The 13,190-nt window shown below is 43.2% G+C and overlaps 1 protein-coding gene across 2 annotated transcripts in view; it reads right to left on the minus strand.

The window, feature by feature from the left end:
- The window catches only part of rbm20 (RNA binding motif protein 20), a 100,421-nt gene that overhangs the window by 21,139 nt on the left and 66,092 nt on the right, over positions 1–13,190 (minus strand). The window lies entirely within an intron of this gene.

Raw genomic sequence — 13,190 nt, forward strand, 5'->3', positions numbered from 1 at the left:
CGCATTAAAAAAAATATAATTAGGTATGCCACACATAATCTAAACATGCAGTGCAAAACCAAATTTCTTGGACCATTAGAAAGCAAGGGAAAGAAAAAAACACTCAATTGAAGTGATATTTAATTGGTCGTATTGTAAGAATTGTGCAACAAACAGTCTGCATACCACCACACCACTTCGCTTGTACACAGGCAACTCAATGAAATTCATTTGACGGCACAGTATTTAATACACGAGTCAAACCGATTACGCCGAGGGCCGCAGTGGGTCCTGGTCTTTGTTCCAACCGATCCAGTGCCGACATTTTAACCAATCAGGTGTCTTCTAAAATAAGTAGCACCTGACTTTAATGAACTGATTACACTTGCAAAAGGTATCCTCTTGTTGAGTGGGAATGAAAACCTGCGGCCCTTTGAGGACCGGTTTGACACCCCTGATTTAATACCACCAGCTGTCTGAGTTCTTAAAAAATGAAATTCGGCACCTTCCGAGCAGAAATAGCAGTGGTGTGCCGTCAGGGCCTTCAAGGCTTTCTCTGCTGGCCTAAGAAATATCTGAATCATATATTATATTTTGTCCATCAATACTTATTAAATAATTCCAAATTGTCTGTTAGCTTCCTCTCATTGCTTTCCCCCCTGGTTGCACTGCTTCCAGATGTGTTTTCATATTGAAGCATTTAACCAATCACATTTCAGCCATTATTTGTTGCCAGGGTCAGAAATCTGCCTCAAGGCCTTCACAATCAGTTCTGCAGGCTCTGGTGCATTAAACAAGCGTCGATAAGACTGTTGCTTTAACCAATCAGAATTCGATTTGGTGACACCAAGGCCTTCTCGCAGGAGTAGGGATACATCATTGCCTTCTCGCAGTCGTGGGGAAACGTCATCGCTTTCACCAACTATGATTGGCTAGTGATAGAGTAGGCGGACTAAAGCCAAAGTGAGCCAGCCAGAGATCGCAAACTCCACCCACAATGGCCGACAGAGGAAAACAAATGGATTTGGTTGCAGATTTGCTCACAAAGCCATTTTCCAGACGGACTTTTCCAGAAAAAAATTGACATCATTAAGAAAGGGCGGTCAACTCCGAAGCTAGCAAGCCTGTTCTAGACGGGAAAAGGGTGTGTCCGCCACTTTGAGTTCGCTAACTACGAGCGCTACTCCTGGCTCACGGGCTCCGAGGAACACTGCAAATTGTATTGCTGGGAGTGCTTGTTATTTGCCACCGATCGATATGGTGTTTGGAGCAAGACTGGATTCGCAAATTTGACTTGTTTAACCAAAGCAGCAAAGAGACACCAACACACTGCCGGACACTTACAAGCAACTGTGCTCTCCAAAACCTTTTGGGAAACCCGAGTGGAGTTACAGTTCAGCGAGCAAGTGCGCAGGGAAACAGAGCGCCACAACGAAAAGGTAAAGAAAAATAGGGAGATCTTAAAAAGTTTGATAGACTGTAAACTTTCATTTCGGGGACTCGATGAAAGCGCTGCATCCCCCCAAAAAGGAAATTATGTGGAACTTCTTTCTCTATTTGCTGAGAGAAACACTGATTTATATTACCACCTGTCCACTAATAAAGTGTTTAGTGGCACGTCGGCCAAAATACAAATATACCTGATCACTGCTATTACTGAAGTGAAGGAGGAAGAGATGAGAAGGGAAATAAAAGTACTGTTTGTCTCTGGAATGGTGAATGATTCTGTGCGGTGTGCTGATGGATTTAAAGCACATCTGGATGATTTTGAATTTTGTTTTTTTGCTTCACACATTTAATGGCATTTTTGAGCATTCAGACATGCTTTTTTCAATACTACAGAACAACAAACTGGATGTACAGTTTGTCCTGCAAGAGTAAAAGAGTTTTGTGACACAGTTGAGCGAGAGAGGAGCCGATATGAGGAAATCTACAAGGCCACTGAACGCAGTGCGGGTGCTCTAAGCGCATGAAGAGGTCAAGCGCAAGATTCTCGCGCGCACTACCACCAACTCCACGACAGGATTCTGGACAATATTACTTGCCAGGGGCGGACCAGATTTCAAGAACACGAAAGACTGATGTTTCTCTCCCTCCTCGACCCGCAGAAGTTTTGGGAATATCAGAAAACTTTCCCACATGCAGCCTTCTCCATCTTAACGCAGAGCCACGGTACACTTTTCGATCTGCCTCGGCTAACAACAAAACTGATTGTAATGAGAGACAAACGACCATCCGGACTTACAATCATACTGTGACCAGCGAGAATCGAGCCCGTGTTTTCCCGTACCAAAGTCAGACGAGTAAACCTCTACACCAGGAGGCGGCCAGAAATACTAAAGGAACATAAATTTAACAAACTCACTAGCAAAGTGGATCGCTCTGGATAGTAGGCCACTATCAGTTGAAAATAAGGCGCTGGCATATGTGCTACATGTTGGAAAATTTGATTTGATTTTTAAACTGCCTCGCAGAAAGCCAATAACAGGTGGCCCGGTAAATGAGTGGTTAGCGGGTCAGCCTCACAGTTCTGAGATTGAGGGTTCGATCCTAGGTCCGGAGCTTTCTGTGTTGAGTTTGCATGGGCTTCCTGGGTTTGGGTGGGGTTTCTCTGGGTACTCCGGCTTCCTCCCACATCCTAAAAAACATGCATGCTAGGCTAGCTGGCTAACACTACATTGCGCCTAGGTATGAGTGTAAGAGTGAATGGTTTCTCATTGTGCCATGCATTTGGCTACACACCAATTCAGGGTACCCGAATTCCTGGTACCCGAAGTCAGCTGGGAAATGGCTCCAGCACCCTGTGACCCTTGTGAGGCTAAGCGGAACAGAAAATGAATAAATGAATGAATGAAGTGATGCAATGCAGAAACTGTCATTTCAGTATTTCACAGGGGATCGATCATTGGTCTTTGGACCGTCTGTAATTAAATTAGTTTTTTTCATTGTATTTTGGGTTGCTTTGCATTCATTCATTTTCTCTACTGGTATCCTCACAAATGTCGTGGGTGGTGGTGGGGTCTATTCCAGCCAACTATGGGCAGCGGACGGGGAACACCCAGAATTGCTTGCCAGCCAATCACAGGGAACTAGGAAACCATTCCCATTCACACTCATACCTAGGGGCAATTTAGAGTGTTCAACCAACCTAATGTGCATGTTTTGGGAATGTGGGAGGAAACCAACGCAAGCCCAGGGAGAACATGCAAACTACAGACTCTCAGAACTGTGAGCGGGACATGCTAACTACTCTACCAAGTCGCCTGGGTAGCTTTGTATGCAATGCACAATCCCGCAATTTAAATCTTCCCTGTATAAAATACAGTATGGTCACTACTGAACTTTAACAAGTTACACGAATCACGTAAAATCAGATCATCTATTGCAAACAATACAATACTCAATGAAAACATGTCTAGAGCACGGTGCCCATTATATAGATCGCAATCTCCCGGTAGATCCCCAAGGAACTATCGGTACTTCGCCAAGGTACTATTAGTAGATTGCATGACAATACCCTTTTGATCTCTCCCCTCTGTCGGTTTCCTTAGATAGGCTCTAATGAATTTGGCATGTCCGCAGTAAGCTTTAGCATGAATCGAAAGTAGATTTTCACTCCCGTTCCCTACCGCTTCCATACATGTTGATAAAGACTAATGTGAGGTACATCAACAAAAATAATTGCTGAGCTTTTTCGGTGGCCTAGCGTTTTTAGACAGGTGCTGCAGAGGTCAAACCTATGGAAGATGGAAGTTATGTACAGTGGTACCTCGACATACGAGCTTAATCCGTTCCGGGACTGAGCTCGTATGACAAGATTCTCGTAACTCGAGGTAAAGTTTCCCATTGAAATGAATGGGAAACAAATTAATTCGTTCCAACTCTCTGAAAAAAAACACCAAAAACAGGATATTGGATTGAAAAAAATGTTTTATTTCTTATAATTCGCCATATATTGACAAAGTAATAAATAACGAGTGGTTTAATAGAAATAAAGTGTTTAATCTAACTAAAATTGGGCGGATTTCGCCAAGGGGAGAGGGGCTTCGTTTTTTTTTTTCTTCCACACAACGCACTCGTAAACAGAACAAACACTCCACCCTCACGTTCGCTATCGATGGGCTGTTTGCTGTCGTACTATTCCCTTCAAAATATTCCGAAAATGATGCACACAAATGTCCTCACAATCGGAGAACGCACGACCACTTGCCAACGAGCAGCAGTCTTATCAGCGATCGCACCGCTGCTCATGGGAGCTTCGGGGGCGCTGGCTAGCGGCTCATTTTAGCTTGTAGCATCTGTGTTCGCATCCCCTCGAACGGCGACTATGATAGAGTTGCTACCGGGGATGCTGTTGCGAGCACGAGTATACTTCATTACCCAGAAAGCCCTCTTTTCCCCGCGCATGGGCGTTGTTCGTTTCCTGGTCTGAATAGCTCATCCGGTGCTCGTAAATATTGTTATACGTACACGAAAGATATGCAAAAAAAAATGCCATGGCCACCTGGCTTGGTCGCATCACGAAATTTTGACCGCATCACGGGCGAATTATTCGATCGAAATTTCCCCCGTAAGACGAGCATTCCGTATGACGAACGGTCGTATGACGAGGTACCACTGTATTCAGTTCCATATATCAATTTATCTGTAGTATGTTTGTGTTTAAGATGGCTCAAGAATGAATGAAGAGTTTATTGTCGAACATCAGTATACGTTTGAAATGGAAGATTTAATTATACATTTTGGGGTAGTGAAGGCAAAGGTCACAGAGGTCAGAAATCGAATTTCTTGACAACCTAACTCTGATTAGAGATAAACGTATTCAAGAGTGATGACATTTTGTGGCATACGGGCAAAGATACTCGGCCCACTTAAACAAATATGGCAATGGTTCGAATTTGGTTGATTGGACGGATGTCAGCTATCCCAGGGTGTGCCACTATTTTTGCTTCTGTAATTTTTTGTTGATGATGATTTTGTTGATGATTACTAGGATATGGTAGGCAAGTGGATAGTACGTCGACCTCACAGTTCTGGGATCGAGGGTTCGATCCCAGGTGGATCCCTACTATGTGGAGGTGCAAGTTCTCCCCGCCATGCGTGGTTTCGCTCTGGGTGCTCTGTTTTTCCCCCACAAACCAAAAAGATGCAGGGTAGGCTGGTTGAACACTCTAAATTGGCTCAAGGTATGAGCGTGACTGTGAATGGTTTTCCCTCCCCTTGTGCCCTGCAGAAGACTGTATAAACATTTACATCTTTTATTTGATAATATAGATGTTTGACGATTTCAACTGCCTGATCAGTGTTGAGGTGCTAGTCTCGTATGAGAGCAAAGCGCCACATTGACTACATTCAGCGAAGCCAACGCAAGTTTCTCTAGCAGATTCAACAATTGATGCCAATAACTGACGAATGCAAAGCAAGTTTTCTTTTGAAGCTTTTCAAAAATTCACTCTTTACCGGTACCAGGGCGTGTTTAGTTTATCCTTAACTTCTTGCGGCGTTCACATGACGTGCGCAGAGCATGCTCTGGCTTTGCGGCTCCGCCTCCAATTGCTATTACATTACAATGCCTTCTGTTTTATCCAAAATCCCAAATTATTTATTTTATAACAAGTATTCCTTAGTTTAGTATCCACACATCATTTTAGTATACATTTTTATAAACATTTATTTATTTAAAAAAAAATTCAGCGAGAGAGACTAAACATCGTTTTAGTATACTTTTTTTTCAGCGAGAGAGAAGCCCGGCCCGACCCAAACCCGAAGTAATGATTAACATTTTAGGCCCGACCCGACCCGAAACTCAAGAGCTTACCTCTAAATGGCACTGATCATATTAACCCCGGAATGTTCGTTTATTTGGAGCCATTACTATTGGCAAATTTCACCTGTAGTTTCTCCAGTGTTAAGGATAGTGCACACAAACATGGTCATAAAATGTGTGTAGATACATGACTGTAAAGCTATACACAAGTGCAGGGCTCCCCAACTAAATTGGGTAGTAACTTGATCAGCCAAGTGGCCCAGGGGCAAAACATGGGGAGGGAGGTGTCTATACTATTACATATTTTTTTAAATCTTTTTTTTAAATTCAAAACTTATATTTAAATTAGCAATAATACTATTATCTTATTATTATAATATTTATCTGAACATTGCTTATATAAAGCTTTCATTTGTTTTCATATCCTAAAAAAATAATTGCACACCTTATAGTATCAGTTGTCGGGAACCTTTTTGACGGAAAGAGCCAATAACAATTAATATTTTCAGATGTTATTCTTTGAGAGCCATACTCAAAATGTAAAAGTAAAAATATTAATGTGTGCTATTTGTAGTAATGTCACCACTTTTAAAGTACAAACATTGTCTGAGATCTTTTGACAACATTGTCGCGCTGTTGCTAATCAATGATAATCAATGTGAGTATGCATGCAGAAGAATCTAATGGGGAAAAAAAGCTTAAGGCCACACTAGAGGTAGTGTCGGCACCACAATGATCACGTAACGCTTGTATTGATTTATTCAGGACTGAGCTCTCTCCACATCGGTTCCCATATTTTACCTTTTTACCTTACAGTTTAGCGGCGAGCCATGTGCACTTATCAAAAGAGGCACATATGGCTCCCGAGCCATAGGTTCCCTACCCCTGCCTTATACAGTCGTACCTCCACTTACGAAATTATTTGGTTCCAGGACTTTTTTCGTAACTTGAAAATTTCATAATTAGAGTAGTACTTTTTATGTATTCTCTAATTCGTTTCACGGTCCTTATAAAACTACCAACTAAACCCTTTAAAATTGATCAGTGTCCCAATTTTGTATAAAGGATGTGAGAAAAACACAACAATAAAAGAAAATTATTTTAAAAGTTATTTATTAATGTCTTAAAATGAATAATAAGCATACAAAATCTTTCCCTATGACACGACCCGCCAGAAAGCCGTCCACTTTGTAGTACATTTTAGACTTTTACGTGTGCCCTATGTGAGTAAATATGTGCCCTATGTGTGGAAATATGAGTCGCTTTGCGTTTCTATGTTTTTTTAAATTGCTTAATAAGGGGAATTGTAATCATTAATAAGGGGAGCATTTAGCCAAGGTGGACAGCACATGGTAGGCGCACACGCATTCCCCTTTAACCTGTCAACATCAGAAAGCCGTCCACTTTGTAGTACATTTTAGACTTTTATAGTGAGGATAAAGCAATTCAGAAAATGAATGAACGTGTACCCTATGTGTGTGTATATGTGAATATGCGTGACCGGATGTTTCGTCGACGGACAATTTGTCACCGGACACTTCGTCGCCAGACAGTTTGTCGACCGGACATTTCGTCACCGGCGTTTCGTCGCCGGACATTTCGTCGGCGGACAATTCGTAAGGTTAGTGGTTAGAATTAAGGTTAGGGCAAGGGTGTCAAACCGGTCCTCAAAGGGCTGCAGTGGGTGCAGGTTTTCATACCAACTCAACAAGAGGATACCTTTTGCAAGTGTAATCAGTTAATTAAAGTCAGGTGTTACTTTTTTTGGAAGACACCTGATTGGTTAAAATGTCGGCACTGGATCGGTTGGAACAAAGACCAGATCTTTTTCGTATCTCGGGGCACTCTTTTGCATATACAAGGCTTTTGTAACCTGAAAATTTAGTGCTTAGAGGCATTCGTAAGTAGAGGTATGACTGTATAAATATCCATAGCGCAATGTACCCAAACAGTCAAGCTGTCAGCGACATGCAGCGACATCTTCAGAATCTCAGGGGTCTCAAACTTGCGGCCCGCGGGCCAACTGCGGCCCTCGGGACGATAATTTGCGGCCCCCGTCTTAATATGAAAGATCGATTTTTTTTTTTTTAATTTTTTTTTTTTTTTTTACCCCTTTCCCCATGATGGCGCCGTTTAAGTGGCAGCCAGTGGCAGTAGCTCTGTCCACTCATGTTTTTCTTGTTTTACAGCATGTTTTACATGAAAAATTAGAGGGAACATTGACATGCACCTGCTTGTGGCAGGTGTGATACTGGTGTGCCGATAGCGAGCAATGATGATGTCGTGACCGGATGATTCGCCTAAAGACGTTTCGCCGACGGACGTTTGACAGACGGACAGGTCGTACTAGTATTTGTTAGTTTAATGATTAAATACAAATACTAGTATTTGTATTTAATCATTAAACGCTGTTTTCAGCTGGATTTGACCGAATTTGAGAGCATTTTGAGCCGTTTGGCGAATGGACGTCTATAGACGTTTTTTTGCCTCCATCGCGATATCATCCAGTATTTGTATTTAATCATTAAATGCTGTTTTAGGATGGATTTGACCCGATTGCTGTCATTTTACGGCTCGGTTCTGCTACATCTGCCTGCCCAAGAGTGCTTATTCCCGGACTGCCATTGATGGTAGACGAACATTGATTTTTACTATAATTTGGACAACACCGGCGGCGGGCCGGATTAAAAATCCTAACGGGCCGTATATGGCCCGCGGGCCGAGGTTGAAAAACTTGTACACACACGATCCGGCGGGGCGAGCGTTCGAATCCCGTTTCGGCGAAACCTCCGTTCGGCCGAATGAACGTTCGGTGGAACGTCCATTCGGCGACCTGCCCGTCTGTCAAACGTCCGTCGGCGAAACGTCTTTAGGCGAATCATCCGAGTACCGATGATGTCGCTCACACTGGTACTCAGTGCGCTCAGGGAGGTTGTCTTTCTGCTCAGACCAACAAAAAATTAGAGGGAACTTTGGTTCGGAGCTGAATGAACCAATCACGGTGAGGTATACGGCTCTGGAGGGCGGGACATCGGCCGGGCTGTCCAGTGCCTCGCTCACTCACTCATTCATTCCTCCAATCAGCTGGGCGGAGGAGAAGCCGTGAGGCCGATCACTCCGCTCGGCGCGCACACTCCTCCGCTGCTCTCAGCATAGAACTGAATGAGGCGCTATGATCCGTGATCCAGCCTGTCAGTGTCTGTAGCCATCTCCGCGATTGAAACGGAGAGCGAAAGTGCACATGCGCCACAAACCCGCGCGACTGAATGTGAAAGATCAACCCGAGACTCATTCCAAGTGGAAAAACATATTACAGAGCCCCAGAGAGGTCTCTTTCAAAGCCTGCCGTGAAGAGAAACGTCGGTGATGAGCACAGACAGTTTCAAGAAAAGTGGGGAGTGCAATATTTCTTTGTTGAACACAGGGGCACCCCGACGTGTCTCATTTACACTGAAAAAGTTGCGGTGCACAAGGAATACACTTTGAAACGTAATTGTACTACGAGACATGCTGAGGAGTACGAAAAATACCAGGGAGATGAGAGAGCCAACCAGGTTGCCAGTCTTAAAACACGTCTTCTGAGGCAACAGGATCTCTTCAAGAAGGCTACCAAAGACAGTAATGCAGCAGTCAAAGCTAGCTACGCCGTTTGTGAGTTGATTGATCCTGTGCTAAGTGATCCCAAATGGCTCATGGACTTGGCTTTTCTTGTTGATATCACACATGAGCTTAATGTACTGAACAAGAAGCTACAAGGCCAGGGGCAACTTGTCAGTGCTGCCCATGACAACGTGAGAGCATTCTGCACTAAACTTGTGTTATGGAAAGCCCAGCTCTCTCAGACAAACCTTTGCCATTTCCCAGCATGCAAGGCTCTCGTGGATGCAGGCACACCATTCAGTGGTGAGAAGTATGTTGAGGCCATTTCGAAGCTACAGGAGGAATTTGATCACAGATTTGCAGACTTCAAGACACACAAAGCCACATTTCAAATTTTTGCGGACCCCTTCTCCTTTGATGTGCAAGATGCCCCTCCTGAGCTTCAAATGGAGCTCATTGACCTGCAGTGCAACTCTGCACTCAAAGCCAAGTTCAGGGAGGTGAGTGGAGAAGCAGACAAGCTTGGACAATTTTTGAGAGAGTTGACCCCCAGCGTCCCTGAACTTTCCCGAAGGTTCAAGCGGACCATGTGCCTTTTTGGGAGCACATACTTGTGTGAGAAGCTCTTCTCCACCTTGAACTTCAATAAGTCCAAGTACAGGTCCAGACTTACTGATGAGCATCTTCAAGCTCTACTGAGGGTCTCCACTGCTTCCTCCCTCAAGCCAAATGTGACTGTGTGAGAAGAAGCGCTGCCAGGTCTCTAGCAGCAAGGAGTAGGCAAGAGAAGCCGTGTTCAGAATATTTCATGTTCAATGTTCCATTCAAGTTCAGAAAGTTAAAGGTTAAAGAGCTGTTAATACAGACATTTGAAACGGAATAAAAATAATTCATTTTCTCTACTTAGCCAGCCAGTGTATATCTACTGTATGCTCATTAGTATTATTTGGTTTTGTATTACTGATTGATTTATTTTTTATTCATCTCTAAGTTAATTTATTTAATTCATTATTTTTTGTTAAAAAATAAAGATATTTGATAACGTTGGAATGTTTTATCAGTGCTTTTCTTGTGGAAATCCTGATGCGGCCCAGTCTCACCCAGACTCGGCCTCTAGCGGCCCCCAGGTAAATTGAGTTCGAGACCCCTGATCTAGAGGTATGACTGTTAAGTACATCCAGAAAATTAACCTTGACTCAGAAAACAGAATCGGGTTAAACGTGCAATGTACAAACTTTTAAACACTGTTGTATTTCATTTGAAAAGTGCAACTCAAATATAGTATAAATATGGCACCTCAAAAAGTATACTGTACATTTATGAACAATGTTAGGGGAATCTGGTGGAACTTTTTTTAAGCTTCGGTTCTTTCTCTCCAAAATTGACACTGCCTCCATACACTCCTATCAGAGTCAATATGAGGCTTTTTGCGTTTGCGCCAAATCCACTGCACTTGTGAGCACTTTAAAGCCTGCTGTTAATACTGCATCATTACCTATATTGTGATGTGTTCCACCCACATAATGTCCTTTCACTTAACATATTTTCTGTCCTCTTGTTGCTGATTTTGAAGGAGTAATTCATTCATTTTCCAGACTACTGCTGGAGCCTATCCCAGCCAACTACAGGAACCAGGCGGGGGAACATCCTGAATTGGTGGCCAGCCATTCGCAGAACACAAAAACAAAGACAACTATTCATGCTAACAATAATATCTAGGGGCAATATAGAGTGTTCAGCCAGCCTACCACGCATGTTATTGGGATATGGGAGGAAACCAGAGTACCCAGAGAAAATCCATGCAAGGGGTGAACATGCAAACTCCAAATGGGAAAGTCCAAACCTTGGATTGAACCCTCAATATCAGAACTGTGAGATCAATGTGCTACCCACTGAAAAAGTGAATCATGTCTAAAACAGCAACTGTCTCAAAGTCAAAAGTCATAATCCTTTATTGTCATCATACACAGCTTGGTGGTGCTACTCCACAAAGTGCATTTTCCCAGTAAAAAAAAAAGAAAAAAAAGAGTAATATAAAAATATGAAAAGTCACATCCTGGCAAGGTAAATTCTAAAATATTGCACAATCTAAGATATTGCACATTGTTATTGCACACCCCAAAGTTATTGCACAGAAGGGATTGTGTGTCGTGCTAACGCAAGTTCAGAGTCCTGATGGCTGTGGGAAAAAACTGTCCTTAAGTCTATTTGTCCATGCTTTGTGAGACCTGTAGCGTCTGCCAGAGGGCAGCAGCTGGAACAGGTTGTGACCAGGGTGGTCTGGGTCCCGAACATTGTTCCCGGGTCTCCTGAGGTAGCGAGGGCTGGCAATGTCATCCAGTGAGGGCAGAGAGCAGCCGATGATCTCCGATTGATCACTCTCTTTTCTGTCTGTTTATAAGAAGCACTGGCCTTGTAATGCTTACTGCAAGCAAAATGAAGGCTTTTCATTTATCTCACAAAGGCATTTAACACCATCAACCACCAGATCCTGCTGATTAAACAGAGTAGTTTTCTCACCAAGCACGCTGAATTAGATTGAATCATACATATCTCTAAGATCACAGTGCGTCAGGATACAAAATACTAAATCTACTTCACAGAATAACATTCTTGGTGTTCCGCAGGGGACAGTGCTAGGTTCACTGCTCTTCACTCCTTTTATAAATGATCTGCCAAGCTGTTGTCCTTCGATTGTCACCTGCCAAATGTATGCTGATGATGCCGTTCTATAGTTCTATATGTCCACAAGAAAGACAAAGAACATGCTGCAAGGGAACTGACATGCAATGACAAGCGTGTATAACTGGCTTGAAAAAATCCCAACTGCATTTAGAAATTCGGCAACATGCGAGCACCAACAACGGAAGTTTATTTGAAATGGATTGTCGATGCTTGGGATCATCTGCCGAAAGATCTAATCATCAAGTCGTTCAAGGGATGCGGACTGACCAACGCTCTCAAAGGCTTGAAGGATTGCCAGATCCATTGTTTCAGGTCAGACGGCCCAATTCAGACTGGTTTGCAACTTCTCCAGCAGCGCGAGCCAATGCTGGCGACGATGAACGTGAACTCACTCAGGAACTCGACACTGATGCGGAAAGTGATGGGAATGACGACGACAGCTACAACAGCGACGTCTCACTTGATTTTCACCAGTGAATTTGTAATTACTTGCATTTGTGACTTTTGTTAAATAAATATGTATATGTTACCTGGTTTCTTTTTTCATCCATAAAATTTGTAAACCTTAATTCTAGCCTGATTTAGCCATTCCATTACCACTTTTGATGTGTGTTTGGGGTCATTGTCCTGTTGGAACACCCAACTGCGCCCAAGACCCAATCTTCGGGCTGATGACTTTAGGTTATCTTGAAGAATTTGAAGGTAATCTTCCTTCTTTATTATCCCATTTACTCTCTGTAAAGCACCAGTTCCATTGTCAGCGAAACAGCCTCACAGCATAATACTACCACCACCGTGCTTGACGGCAGGCATGGTGTACTTGGGGTTAAAGGCCTCACCTTTTCTCCTCCAAACATATTGCTGTGCATTGTGGCCAAACAGCTCGATTTTTGTTTCGTCTGACCACAGAACTTTCCTCCAGAAGGTCTTATCTTTGTCCATGTGACCAGCAGCAAACTTCAGTCGATCCTTAAGATGCCGCTTTTGGAGCAAGGGCTTCCTTCTTGCACGGCAGCCTCTCAGTCCATGGAGATGCAAAGCACGCTTGACTGTGGACACTGTCATCTGTGTTCCAGCAGCTTCTAATTCTTGGCAGATCTGCTTTTTGGTGATTCTCGGTTGAATCTTCACCCTCCTGACCAATTTTCTCTCAGCAGCA

The sequence above is a fragment of the Stigmatopora argus genome, chromosome 7 (assembly GCF_051989625.1).
Source record: "Stigmatopora argus isolate UIUO_Sarg chromosome 7, RoL_Sarg_1.0, whole genome shotgun sequence".
Taxonomy (NCBI): Eukaryota; Metazoa; Chordata; class Actinopteri; order Syngnathiformes; family Syngnathidae; genus Stigmatopora; species Stigmatopora argus.